Below are 11,775 nucleotides of genomic sequence, written 5' to 3'. Positions count from 1 at the left end.
CATCGTTTGTAAATCAGCTGTAAGGCTCAGTGTGGGGAAAGAACCTCACAGTCGTTCCCACTGAGAGCTGCAGCAGATCTTCTTAGTGTGATCAGCTGACCTGTAAACACCTGGATTCAGCCAGATGAGAGCAGATGTTTCGTGAGCTGTGCTGGCTGAGTGAACGTAGCTCTCAGTCTTTTCTCTCCCTGAAATCAGCAGCTGCAACACACTGTGAGACAAACTGCGCGCACACAGTTTGTGTGTTTGCTGAGGATTGTTGAGCTGACAGAAACACTTAAAAACGTTGCTCCCTTTGTGCTCGCTCCTCTTCTGTAGGGTCAGCTCCACGCTGACGCAAACAGTCGCTCAGGTGTTGGGCCGAGACAAAGTCAACTCTCTGTGACGTCTTTGACGCGACGTCTCCTTGTGATTCGTACATGAACAGCGCTGCCTCACTGTGACTCAGATACGTCACACCTAAAGTAACGAGAGTGTTTTTAAAATGTAGGGAGTAAAAGTAAGGAGCAGTCAGAAACACAAATACTCTAGTGAAGTACAGATGCCTGAAATTCTACTTAAGTACCGTAACAGAGTATTTGTACTTTGTTACTTCCCCCCAATGTATGTGATCCACATGATCAGAATCACTCTCTGTGACAGTTTTTTCCCTTCACCTGCAAAATGTGACGACATGAATTTAAGCTAACTAGCAATTGCCAGAGTTCATACACCTCTCTGCATTTAATCATTACTTATTATTAACCTCTGTCTCTCTTCCACAGCATGTCTTTATCCTGTCTTCCTTCTTTCTCACCGGTCGCAGCAGATGGCCCCGCCCCTCCCTGAGCCTGGTTCTGCTGGAGGTTTCTTCCTGTTAAAAGGGAGTTTTTCCTTCCCACTGTCGCCAAAGTGCTGCTCATAGGGGGTCATATGTTGGGCTTTTTCCTTGAGGCGACTATGATTTGTTGTGATTTGGTGCAATCTAAGCTAACAGCTTAGGTTTTCCCAGCACTGCAGAGTAGGGCTGGGTTTTGATAATCGATTGATCGATCGATTGTGGCTTGGATAACGTTTTAATATAAATTTATTTTGCCCAAAATTCCAGAATCTGAGGTTAAACCTCACAAAATTTCAGCAACCACCAAACAGTAAAACAGTAAATGAGAGCAGGAACACGGATTCTGCACAGAGACGTAAACACAAAGCTCAGACCCTCCGACGGAGCAGGATCAGTGAGATGTCGCCTTTCTCACTGACAGCACGGACACGGTCGGGGCTGAAAGCCGACAGCTCGCTGATTCTGATGTTTCGGCGGGTCAACGTTTTGTGTTCACGCCCTTTATGCGCTGATTCTAAAGCTGTTAGTTTGATGTCTCTCCAAACAAGATTGACTGAACCAGCAGCAAAAGAAGATCCAAACTGCGCTTCACATAAACATCGTCATGATAAAAATCACACTTCATGCACAGCTCTCTCGCTCTCTGTACTTCAACAACAGTTTCGGGTATAAAAATCTGTTTTCTGCATTATTCGCTTGCTTGTTACGCACAAGTCTACCGTTGTTTACAGGCTGTCGGCCGCTGTTTGTTTCCTTTTACTTACTTCCGAAAAGAAAACCTAATTTCTGCCGTTCAACACTGAACGAATGTAAACTTTTTAAAATTATGCAAAATGCAAAACATTGTGTCTCTAGTAAAACCGCTGTAACTTCAGAGGTGATGTTCATATGTTGATTAATGGGTTTCTTTCGTTTTTGATCTACTGCAGAATATTTTTATAAAATCCCAGAACAGGAAAACCACCTTCATGTGTTTCTGTGTTTTATCTTCAGCTGCTTTGACACAAAGGCCTCTGCTGTGACGCACACACCTGTGATAAAGTCTCGTGAGTGTCAGCTTCCTTTTTATAGATACAAAAATATGTAAATGTGCTGATCTGAATTATAATATTTCTGACTGTCTGAGGCAAAATTTCCCAGATTCAAATCCAATTGAATCGAATCGATTCTAGAATCAGTGACGACACCCAGCCCTACTGCAGTCTGTGGAAACTTTGTTTTTCACATGAATGTGCGGGGAGTGAGTTGCTTTGGGGGGCGACCTCTGGTGGACGTTGGAGGAACTGCAGTTTCAGTGACTCGGATTCAGATTTGCAGGCTGAGGTTGATGCGTCCTTCTGGATCAAGCATAAAAAACGTACTTTATTGCAGTGGCCGGTTGAAGGTGGTCAAACTGATTTTCCTGTATTATTCTGGAACGTTCTCTGTGAACGAGTCTGCTGATTGTCTGGTTCTTAAAAGTAGCCCAATGCTGATGTGACGTGACTTGTTTTGGCTGATTTACCGTTCAGATCTAAGCTGCATTAAACACCTGAAGGTCACAGCAGCACACGCTGACACTGGGCTTGTGAAATCGTTGCCATTTTTGTGGAAGAGTTTCGATTCTCGACTCCTTGGCCGGTGAAACTGGAAGAAACAGCAGCAGCAAAAACAAAACCACACTGACTGTACGGACTTCTCTCTTTGTGCCCCACTGACCTGAAACCAGCTCTTTTATTAAATCTGCAGCTGCTGACTCGGCTGCGCAGCTTTCCCTTCACATCGACCGTTTCACAACGCTGGTGTGAAATTTTGGAGAGTCCGGCGCAGATCTGGAACAAGCTGAGACGTATCTGTTTGAGTCATCGAGCTCTTTGTCTCTGGGATTTTCTCTCATGAAACTTGCATCCAAAGATTCGTCCACAGTGAAGATGATCAACACTCACGTATGACATTTAACACAAACATGAACCATCTCAGCCAGGTTCTTATCTGCAGCTGATTCAGGGTGGTGGAGGGGACAGGTGACTCTCAGGGCTAACACAGAGAGACAGACAACCACTCACACCCACACCCACAGCCCGTTAGCCCAAGCCCACGCATGACTGTGGGAGGAAGCCACAGGAGAACCCAGCCAGCCAGTGGATTCAAACCCACAACCTTCTAGTGGCAGCAGTGCTGACCACCCCGTGCTCCTCCTCACGGTGGGATGGGTGATCCTCGCTCTCTGCTCAGATTTAAGTTCCCACTCCCCTGATGGAGCTCCTCCCCCTCGCCGTGTCTGCGATTCTTCCACGACGCTGTGGAGGTCATCACAGAGCAGCCAGCTGATCTGAGATCAGAGAGAAGGACTGATGCTGAGCTGCAGTTTGATCAGATAAAGGACTCACACAGTTTTAAAGGTCGGAGACGTAAGAGTTACCAAAAAGAAGCACTAAGGAGGTTAATCGGGTATTCATCGACCCTCAAACATCTGTGAACATCTGTGATTGATCATTGACAGCACATGTCATCATCATTAAAGGATCCAGGAGGATAACTGCACACGCTCAGGAACACTTCCAGAAACCAGCGTGGAGGTTACAGCTCCATCATGCAGAGAAGAAGCCACATGTGACCACGATGGAGAAACAGCCTCATCTCCTCTGGACCAATGCTCCTTCAAAACTGATCCCAGGTCAGATGAATCCGGTGCATTTGGCCGAAAACTGGAGCCACGTTCTTGTTCTGTTTATAATTATTTATTCCACATTTGTGCGGCTTGTCGACGTCAGCTGGGTGTGAAACAACGTTTAACCCAAACCGTTATCACCTCATAAAACACGCGGACTTTCTCCTCCCGTGATGCGTTCCAGGTGCCTCGGAAAACTGAGCTTCTTTGCTGGAGCGAGTCGTTTCAGGAAAATGAAACAAGGGGAAAAAGAGGAACGATTGATCCAGAATGTGTTGATCAGAAGTGAGGAAATCATGGAGACTGCGGTGAAAGGTCATCTGTGAGTGAGGGCAAGGTCACCGGGGTCAGTGTGTGTGTGTGTTTGCTTTGACTTGTGTTGAAAGCAGTTAATGAGTACTGTGAGACCTCCTTTGTGAGGTGTTTACCAGCTGATGGATGACTCCCAGCCAGGAATGTAACACACACACACTCGTTTTCATATATTAGCGGGGACCTCTCATCGACATAGTGCTTCCCCTACATGCTCACCATAACCATAACCTAACTGTAACCCTGACACTAAGCCACACCTTGAGCCTCAAACATTACCTTCAAACTCGTGGGGACGGACACTTTGTCCTCATAAGTGACTTTTGGTCCCCACAAGTATAGTAGCATGTCAATTTCTGGTCCTCACAAAGATGTCTAAACACGTACACACACACACTTCAGAGGACATTACACTGACTTCCATTTGCTTCCTGCAGACTTCAGACTTTCCCTTGAGGTCTAACTTTAGCTCTCGCGTTCTTGGTTTAGTGAAAAACAGAAAGAACAAAGGAAAAGTCCAACAAAGAAAGAGTAAGACAGGAAGTGAGTGTGTATGCTGTTGAATTAGACATGAAAAGCTGAGTGTTGGTGTTTCTCTCCACCTGTGCTCATGCGTATATACTCGCTGTGCTGTTCCAGCAGCTGAGGTTGACCTGATCTGTAAGCTGCACAGTGGAGCTGGTGGTGTCCCTGTCAGACTGGAGGCGTGGGGGGAGACTGCTCTCAGTCATTTATTTAACAAATATCCTGATAAAACTGCACCAGACACACAGATTTAGACACAAAGCTAAAACCTGAAGGGGGGTTTGTGGAGTAAACAGTCAAAGGTTTTCCTGCTAGTATGAGGTGAGAAAGTACAAACAGCAGTTGCACTAATGAGACTAATACGACTGTCACAACACGCTTCACATGTATTAAAGATCAGTGTGTTCCAGCAGACGCACAGTCTTACGTTCATGCTTCAGCTGTGGCCAATCATGGCCTAAAAATCAAGACAAGCTAACGTTTAAAACAAACCAGAGCCGACCTGATTGGCTGAGGGCGGCGGTTTCAGAGTTCAGGAGCTACAACCTCAAAGCATCTTTTCCAAGCGCGTGAGAGTCTCATCAGCAGCTTTCATCTGCAGCAGGACAGGAACTGATCACATATCCGTGCTTTACTGAAGCAACTGATGAACAGTGTACACGCACGCGCACACGCACGCGCGCGCGCGCACACACACACACACGCACACACACACAGTGTGATTTTGTTGCTGCTGAATGAAAAGTGACCGTTTTCTGTGAGGAGGCAGCGTGACTTTGAGAGTGAAAGTCAGAGTGTGACTTTAGGCAGACCTGAGGGGGGAGTGGCCTCGAGCGGATCGCTCTGTGTGTCGGTCCTGAGGTGAAGGTGATTTCAGCCCGCTGTGCTGAGTCCGAGGACTCTCTGGTGCTTCCCGTCTGTCTCTGCTGCTGCGAAAAGTCTCCAATGCCCCAAAACAAACACGGGAGAGAAACGCAGCAGCACACACGGAGCAAACCGGTGATTAATGTGTTTGGGGCAACAAATCCACCAGATCAGGAACACAAAATACAAATCTACGGAGGGCCAGGGGGAAAAACATCACATCTGACAAAAAACAAAAGTTCCAGCATGAATTTAAAAGGTATCGACAGTTCTCCTCAGCCACAGGGGCGCGGATAGGAGGGGGGCAGGGGGTGGCACCGCCCCCACTGAATCGTGATACCACAGGACCTGCAGGAATGTAACTGAGTACTTTGCTCAGGTTTAATGTACTTGTACCTCATTTAGTATTTCCATGTTATACTTACAGCGTTTCCTGCATGTCCTGAGTATAATCACTGCACCTCGTGGAGCTTTTGTTGCTTATTATTTGGCAAAACAATTACATCAGAATCAGAATCAGAATCAGAATGGGGTTTATTGTCAAATGTTGAGCAGGTTTACAACATTAGGAAATTGCTGCGGTGCTTCAGTGCAAACATACTGTCATAAATAGCACTTAAATAGACATGGAAAAAAATAAAAGTAGGGATAAGAATTAAAAGTGCTACGTGGAAAGATATGTGCATGAGATATACATGAGATATATACATGAGAATAAGAATTAAGAGTGCTACGTAGAAAGATATATACATGAGTGCAGGTGGTGACCAGTGCCAAACATAGAATGATGCAGTGACACAGCGTAGGGTCATGTGTTAGTGGCGGGGACAGTCATGTGGTTATTGTTCATGTGTCCAACAGCAGAGGGGAAGAAACTATTCTTATGGCGAGAGGTTCTGGTGCGAATGGACCGGAGCCTCCTGCCTGAGGGGAGCAGGTCAAACAGACTGTTGACTGTTTGACCTACATTATTATAGACCGAGCTACTGAACAATAAGTCATTAAAATAATTAGAAAATGCTGAATTAAAGAGATTTGCACTTTAATAAATCAGAAATTCTGATACAGTAATGCCATATATTTACTTTAGTTACAGATGTGAACAGTTTGTTTAAATCAGGTCTAAATGTTTTTTTCCACTTTGTAAAACAATCCTGAGATCATGTTTAAATTCTTATAGTTTTATCTTGTCACATAATAAACAGGACCAGGGCTGCATACGTGCTTCAAAACTCCAGTTTAATACAATTATTCAGTATTTCGGACTAAATATTCAGAGTTCCTGTAACCCCCCCACCCCCCGTGCTGCATTCTTGGCCTCTTTGTTACGCTGTTGTTGAGCCTGCGGTGAGCGGGATGAAAGTGCTGATGGTCGCACATCAGCGGGACGCCGCCGAGTCACCGGCGAGTCTGATCGCTGAAATGAACAGTGTTGGTTTGTGTGCCAACTGTGACGTCAGCACAGTGTTTATGACCCGCAGCACCCGACCATCATCATCTTCATCATCATCATAACAACAGCAATTATAATAACAAAGTCAGTTTGTTTTCATGGATTCATTAGACTTGTGTGTGTGACACACGTCATATATGATATTATCACAGCGATAAAGCGTCAGCGGTCTCTGACCTATCACTGCGCAGCTCCCGTTGCGATTGCGAAATTTCCGGCCGTGCCTGAAGGCAGCACCCCCTCCTCCTCTGTGCGTCTTCAGTCCCAGAGCCGCAGCTTTCTCCTCAGAGTGAGTCGAGCTTTTCTGCGCTGTCTCTTCGCCCGGTGTCCGGCTCCTGGACGCCTCAGCCCGGCTCCTGGTGACAGTGTGACCCGCCGCTCCGCCACCATGTCCCCGCGCTGTGAGTAACGAACACCCGCTGATGGAGCAGCGGACACGGAGAGTTTATTATCTGTTAGAATGATTTCAGATGCAGAGAAGTGAAAGTTTTCGGGGTTTTGAGCAGAAACTAAACATGACTGAATTTAAAGTGAAGATTGGATTTAATTTATTCGGATCGATCAGTGATATTAGAAAAGACAGGAAGTGACACTTTGTACTTGGCAGCCGTAAAAGTGAAAAGCAAAGACTTTTAGCTGAAACTGGATTTGTGGGTATTTGCAGTAAATGTACGTGCGGCCCATTATTGACGGTTCCTGGCAGCTTGTGAGTCTGCTTCTTTAGAGGTCAGCTGAGGTCAGAGGTGTTTCTGCTGCACTACAGCTCCCTCTGAGTCCTGAAGCTGCAGTCCACAGTCTGAGGTAGCAGGTGTGACCGTGGCAGGAAACGTCACTGATTAACTGAGTGCAGGTGAAAGATTGCTGCAGATCACAGGTCCACGTGAGCCTCCTGATGTCTCCGTGGGTGTTGTACAGCTCACTGGGGGACTTTTTCGTGCTGCTCTCTGATTGGCCTGAGGCTTCTGCTCCTCCTTACATGTGTTTTTAAAAATTCTTTGATTTCTTTAGAGCAGCTTTGCATGATTCAGAGTTCAGAAGAATCCTTCTCTTTCTTAACCTTTGTCCGAAACCACCTGTTTTAGTTTTAGCCCCTCCCACTACAACCACGGGTCCTTTGAAGCCAGCTTCTTATTGACTCTCTCCTGCAGGTGTGCCCACGGATGACCATATCAGGGGTTGCCCCTCTCGGTGACGCCTGTGGAGAAGTTAGTGTTTAGAGCAGTTACACCGACCCTGCTGAACAAAGATTTGCATCTGTGCTGATTACAGAGGACTCTGTTTAAACCTGCAACAGCGTTTATTTTCAGTACAAACAAGGTGAAGTCAAACAGCGACAGGTACAGAGCAGCGTGATCACACGGCGTCACCATGACGACAGAGCCCAGCAGTGTCAGAGGATACAGGCTGAAGCCCTGCAAACTCAGAAGTCAGTGAACGCAGCACGTTCCTGCTTTTTCCCATTAGTGCTGCAAACAAACAGAAGAATGCAGACTGATCAAAGTCCAGGCTTTGTCTTTATTTGTCCTTCACACCTTTCTTTTATCGTTGCTTCACCTCCCTCCTCCTCCTCCTCCTCCTCCTCCTCATCTTTATTCAGCTCAGTTGTTTCAGAGGCTGAAACGCTGCAGGCTTTTAATGAAGCATTAAGAAACTGTCCACTGTGATGGAAACATGGACGCTCCTCCCCTGCTGCTGACTGTCACATTTTAACTTCCTGTTGAGCCATGTGCAAAAACAAAGCAGATATGACAGATCTATGAACTTCAGTTTCTGTGCGAGCCCTTCTGCCCTGCAGAGGAACTGTTTTGACCTTTGACCTCCCTACTGTCGGGCATCCAAACTGCTGATAGCCTGCTGATGACTCCAAGCTGCGATCTTAACCGAGTAGTTTTTTGCTCACAGCCAAACGTCGAGTAAAACAAAGTAATAAAAAACGTGAAGACCAAGCCTGAAAGCGCGCCAGCTCTCCGGACGTCTGATAAAGTTTATCGCCGCGTATATTAAAGCGGCTCAGTTGTGGCAAACAGCCTAATCACAGTGATTTGGTCGGTATTGCAACGTCCGTTATTTGACGTGATTATTCATTAACCCAACAGGCAGATATGGAACTTAAGACGCTTCCTTTCCAGGTATTTCTTTTAAATGTGACTCAGACAGCTGGAGTGCAGGTGGAGGAGGGCGCAGGAACACATACCTGTGTTCCATCTTTTGCACATCTTTGAAAACAAGGTTCTTTTATTTTGAAAATTCATTATGTGTCTGGCTTCCTGTCCTCCTCATCTGCTCTGTGCAGGCAGATGTGCAGATTTGTTTCCACTGATACTGCAGCACGTCTGATGGCATTGTGACGGTTGTGTTCAGTGTCAGGTCAGCTTGGGTGGGTTCTGGTTCTCAGGCTCAGACCAGTGAGTGTTTTTCACCCTAACGTCCGTCTCGCAAGGCGGAAAGGTCACCTGCAGCTCCGGCTGTTGGAACAGTATTCGAGGACCTCGGTAACGAGGGATCAGGGCGAGAAACATCAGAGGAAACCGCAACACTCTTGCTCCACCAGCAAAGGATCTCGAGCTGGTTGCCTCCCAGTGAGGAGGCTGCTGGTTAAGCGAGTGTTTCTGCAGGTGGGCGTGAGAGAAGGATACAGGGACCCTGTGATGGATTTTGATGGTGATTATTTCTGATTCGGAGCTGTTCAGTTTCAGGACATTAGCCTACATTCATGCTTTTAACTGGCTGTTGCTGTGATTGGTTGTTTTGCTGTCAGGAGGTTTGATCGTGTGCTTTAAAAGGCGTTTGCTGTTACCTGTGGACGTTCGTCTGGATGAACTGAAGCAGTTGGTGGTTAACCAGATAACCAGACCATGTAATGGTAACCAGCTGCTAACCCACTCCTGCTGCTACCTGTTAATACGTACATTGTGGTTCGGACCTGGATATTTAGCTAAGGTTGGAGCTGGTTTAAAAAGTCCACAAAGTTTCAAACGTGGAAGCAGCTCAGCGTTACCTGCTGACCGTCCTTCACCTGACCCGTAACAATTAAACAAATAAGTGCTTTAAGAGGAAGTGCTGTCGTCTAACGACATAACAACCAAACAGAGCGTAGCTTTCACCCCACTGATCCAGCTGAGCGCTAACCCTTCAGCTGTTGACTCATGAGGACACAGTGAGCTGTGGCCATAAACCAGAACTATGGGAATTCAGGCATGTGCAAACAGACTGACGGGTTAGATGCTGGCCCGTGGACGTTTTATTGGTCATCAGCAGCACAGGCACACCTTCGCTGAGCGCTCATTCAACTTTGACCTTAATAAACTTAAACCTGAGCGGTCCAATCAGCGCAGCTCCCGCAGCATCAAGTCTGGGAAACTGAGTTAAAGGATGATGGATTTGGCTCCACGCAGGCTGTTGGGTAACATGATGTTGGGGGGGAGGGAGGGGGTGATTGCCAAAGTAAAACCAGAGTTTGAGACTTTCTGCTTCGATCTGATTCGCCGGAGCGCAGCCATAAAAGCTGATTCGTGCTTTATCGCCACGAGCTGATTAAAAACATATAAAAGAAACAAATATTAACAGGGATTCAGATTTAAGACTGTGACTTCTAGAAGACACGAAGGTCAAACCAAAACAGGAAGTAAACACGAATAAGCATCCAGTTCAAAGCTTCTCTACAGTTTTCCAGCTTTTAGATGTCGTTTTCTGTGGATCCGTGACCCTGTTAAACATGACAGAGCTGATCCTGATCTGAACTCAGATCTCTCACACAGGTTGCACAACAGCCATCTGTAGATAAAAGTGCTGATGATGTGGGCTCAGGTGTCTCAGGTGTCAGATTCAGTCTGGCATGACAAAATCTTCCACCTTTCAGAAGATTTGGCCAACACACTCACATTCATCTCAGAGTTTTCATTCAGCCTCCAGCAGCTGTCCAGAGGATCAGAGATTTCTGCGTTTATTACAGCTTCGAGCTCTGACCAGCTGTCGTCCTGGAAACCTTCTCAGTTTGGTGCAGCAGCAAAATAAAAAGCTGCTTTCCAGATGTAAAAGAACAAAAAAAATGAAAACGTTTGAAAAGCAGCTGTGAGTGAGATGAGAAGCACAACACAGGAAGGTCCAAGCTTTCAAAATAAGAGCGATAGGACTAGTACATTAATCATGGATGGTGGATTTAAAAAAACATTAGTTGAAGTCTGAGCATCAGTTTGGTGACAGAACATCTGGACAGCTGGAGGCGCTTTAGCCGCTACCTTAGTGAGTTACTAGTGATTTGGTTCAGTTCTTGCTCTTACTTTGCATTAATGACCAGCTGTGGTCACACTGACACCAATCCCTTTATTAACTGCTCTGTTTTAGAGTTTGAGTTCTTTGAAACCAAGCAGACAGAAACGTTACAAACTGCACTCGTTTGCAGAGACGCGCGACTCGCCGCTACTTTATGTGCGATAAAAACAACTCGACACTCCACCTGCTCATCCAAATATGCTCAGGTCTGCCTCCAGACCCTCCATCGGGCTGCTGCATCCTGCTTTTAGTCAGAAGCTGCAACCGTAACATCGCTGATGCATGTTTTTAGCATCCTGCTCCGTTTAGTTTGGTGAATGAAAGGCTTGAAAAAGCCTTTTTAAACCATTGTTACCTGTGTGTGTGTGTCTGTGTGTGTCTGTGTGTGTCTGTGTGTGTGTGTGTGTGTGTGTGTGTGTGTGTGTGTGTCTGTGTGTGTGTGTGTGTGTGTGTCTGTGTGTGTGTGTGTGTGTGTCTGTGTCTGTCTGTGTGTGTGTGTGTGTGTGTCTGTCTGTGTGTGTCTGTGTGTCTGTGTGTGTGTGTGTGTGTGTGTGTGTGTGTCTGTGTGTGTCTGTGTGTGTGTGTGTGTGTGTGTGTCTGTGTGTGTGTGTGTGTGTGTGTCTGTGTGTGTCTGTGTGTGTGTGTGTGTGTGTGTGTGTGTCTGTGTGTGTCTGTGTGTGTCTGTGTGTGTCTGTGTGTGTCTCTGTGTGTCTGTGTGTGTGTCTGTGTGTGTCTGTGTGTGTGTGTCTGTGTGTGTGTGTGTCTGTGTGTGTGTCTGTGTGTGTCTGTGTGTGTGTGTCTGTGTGTGTCTGTGTGTGTGTGTCTCTGTGTGTGTGTGTGTGTGTGTCTCTGTGTGTGTGTCTGTGTGTGTGTGTGTCT

At 46.4% G+C, this 11,775-nt stretch overlaps 1 protein-coding gene across 2 annotated transcripts in view; it reads left to right on the top strand.

Moving 5' to 3' along the window:
- The window catches only part of exoc3l2b (exocyst complex component 3-like 2b), a 38,525-nt gene that overhangs the window by 862 nt on the left and 25,888 nt on the right, over window positions 1-11,775 (top strand). Inside the window, exon 1 of one of the 2 annotated variants that reach the window (XM_082502345.1) lies at window positions 6,870-7,025. The exons of the other annotated variant lie outside the window; for it this stretch is intronic. The gene's annotated coding sequence lies outside the window, so the exon portion shown is untranslated. Of the gene's footprint in view, window positions 1-6,869; window positions 7,026-11,775 lie in introns of those variants that run through there. 2 annotated transcript variants of the gene reach the window in all.

The sequence above is a fragment of the Aulonocara stuartgranti genome (genome assembly GCF_965226115.1).
Source record: "Aulonocara stuartgranti genome assembly, chromosome: 14".
NCBI lineage: Eukaryota > Metazoa > Chordata > Actinopteri > Cichliformes > Cichlidae > Aulonocara > Aulonocara stuartgranti.
This window is presented reverse-complemented; position numbering and strand designations above follow the sequence as displayed.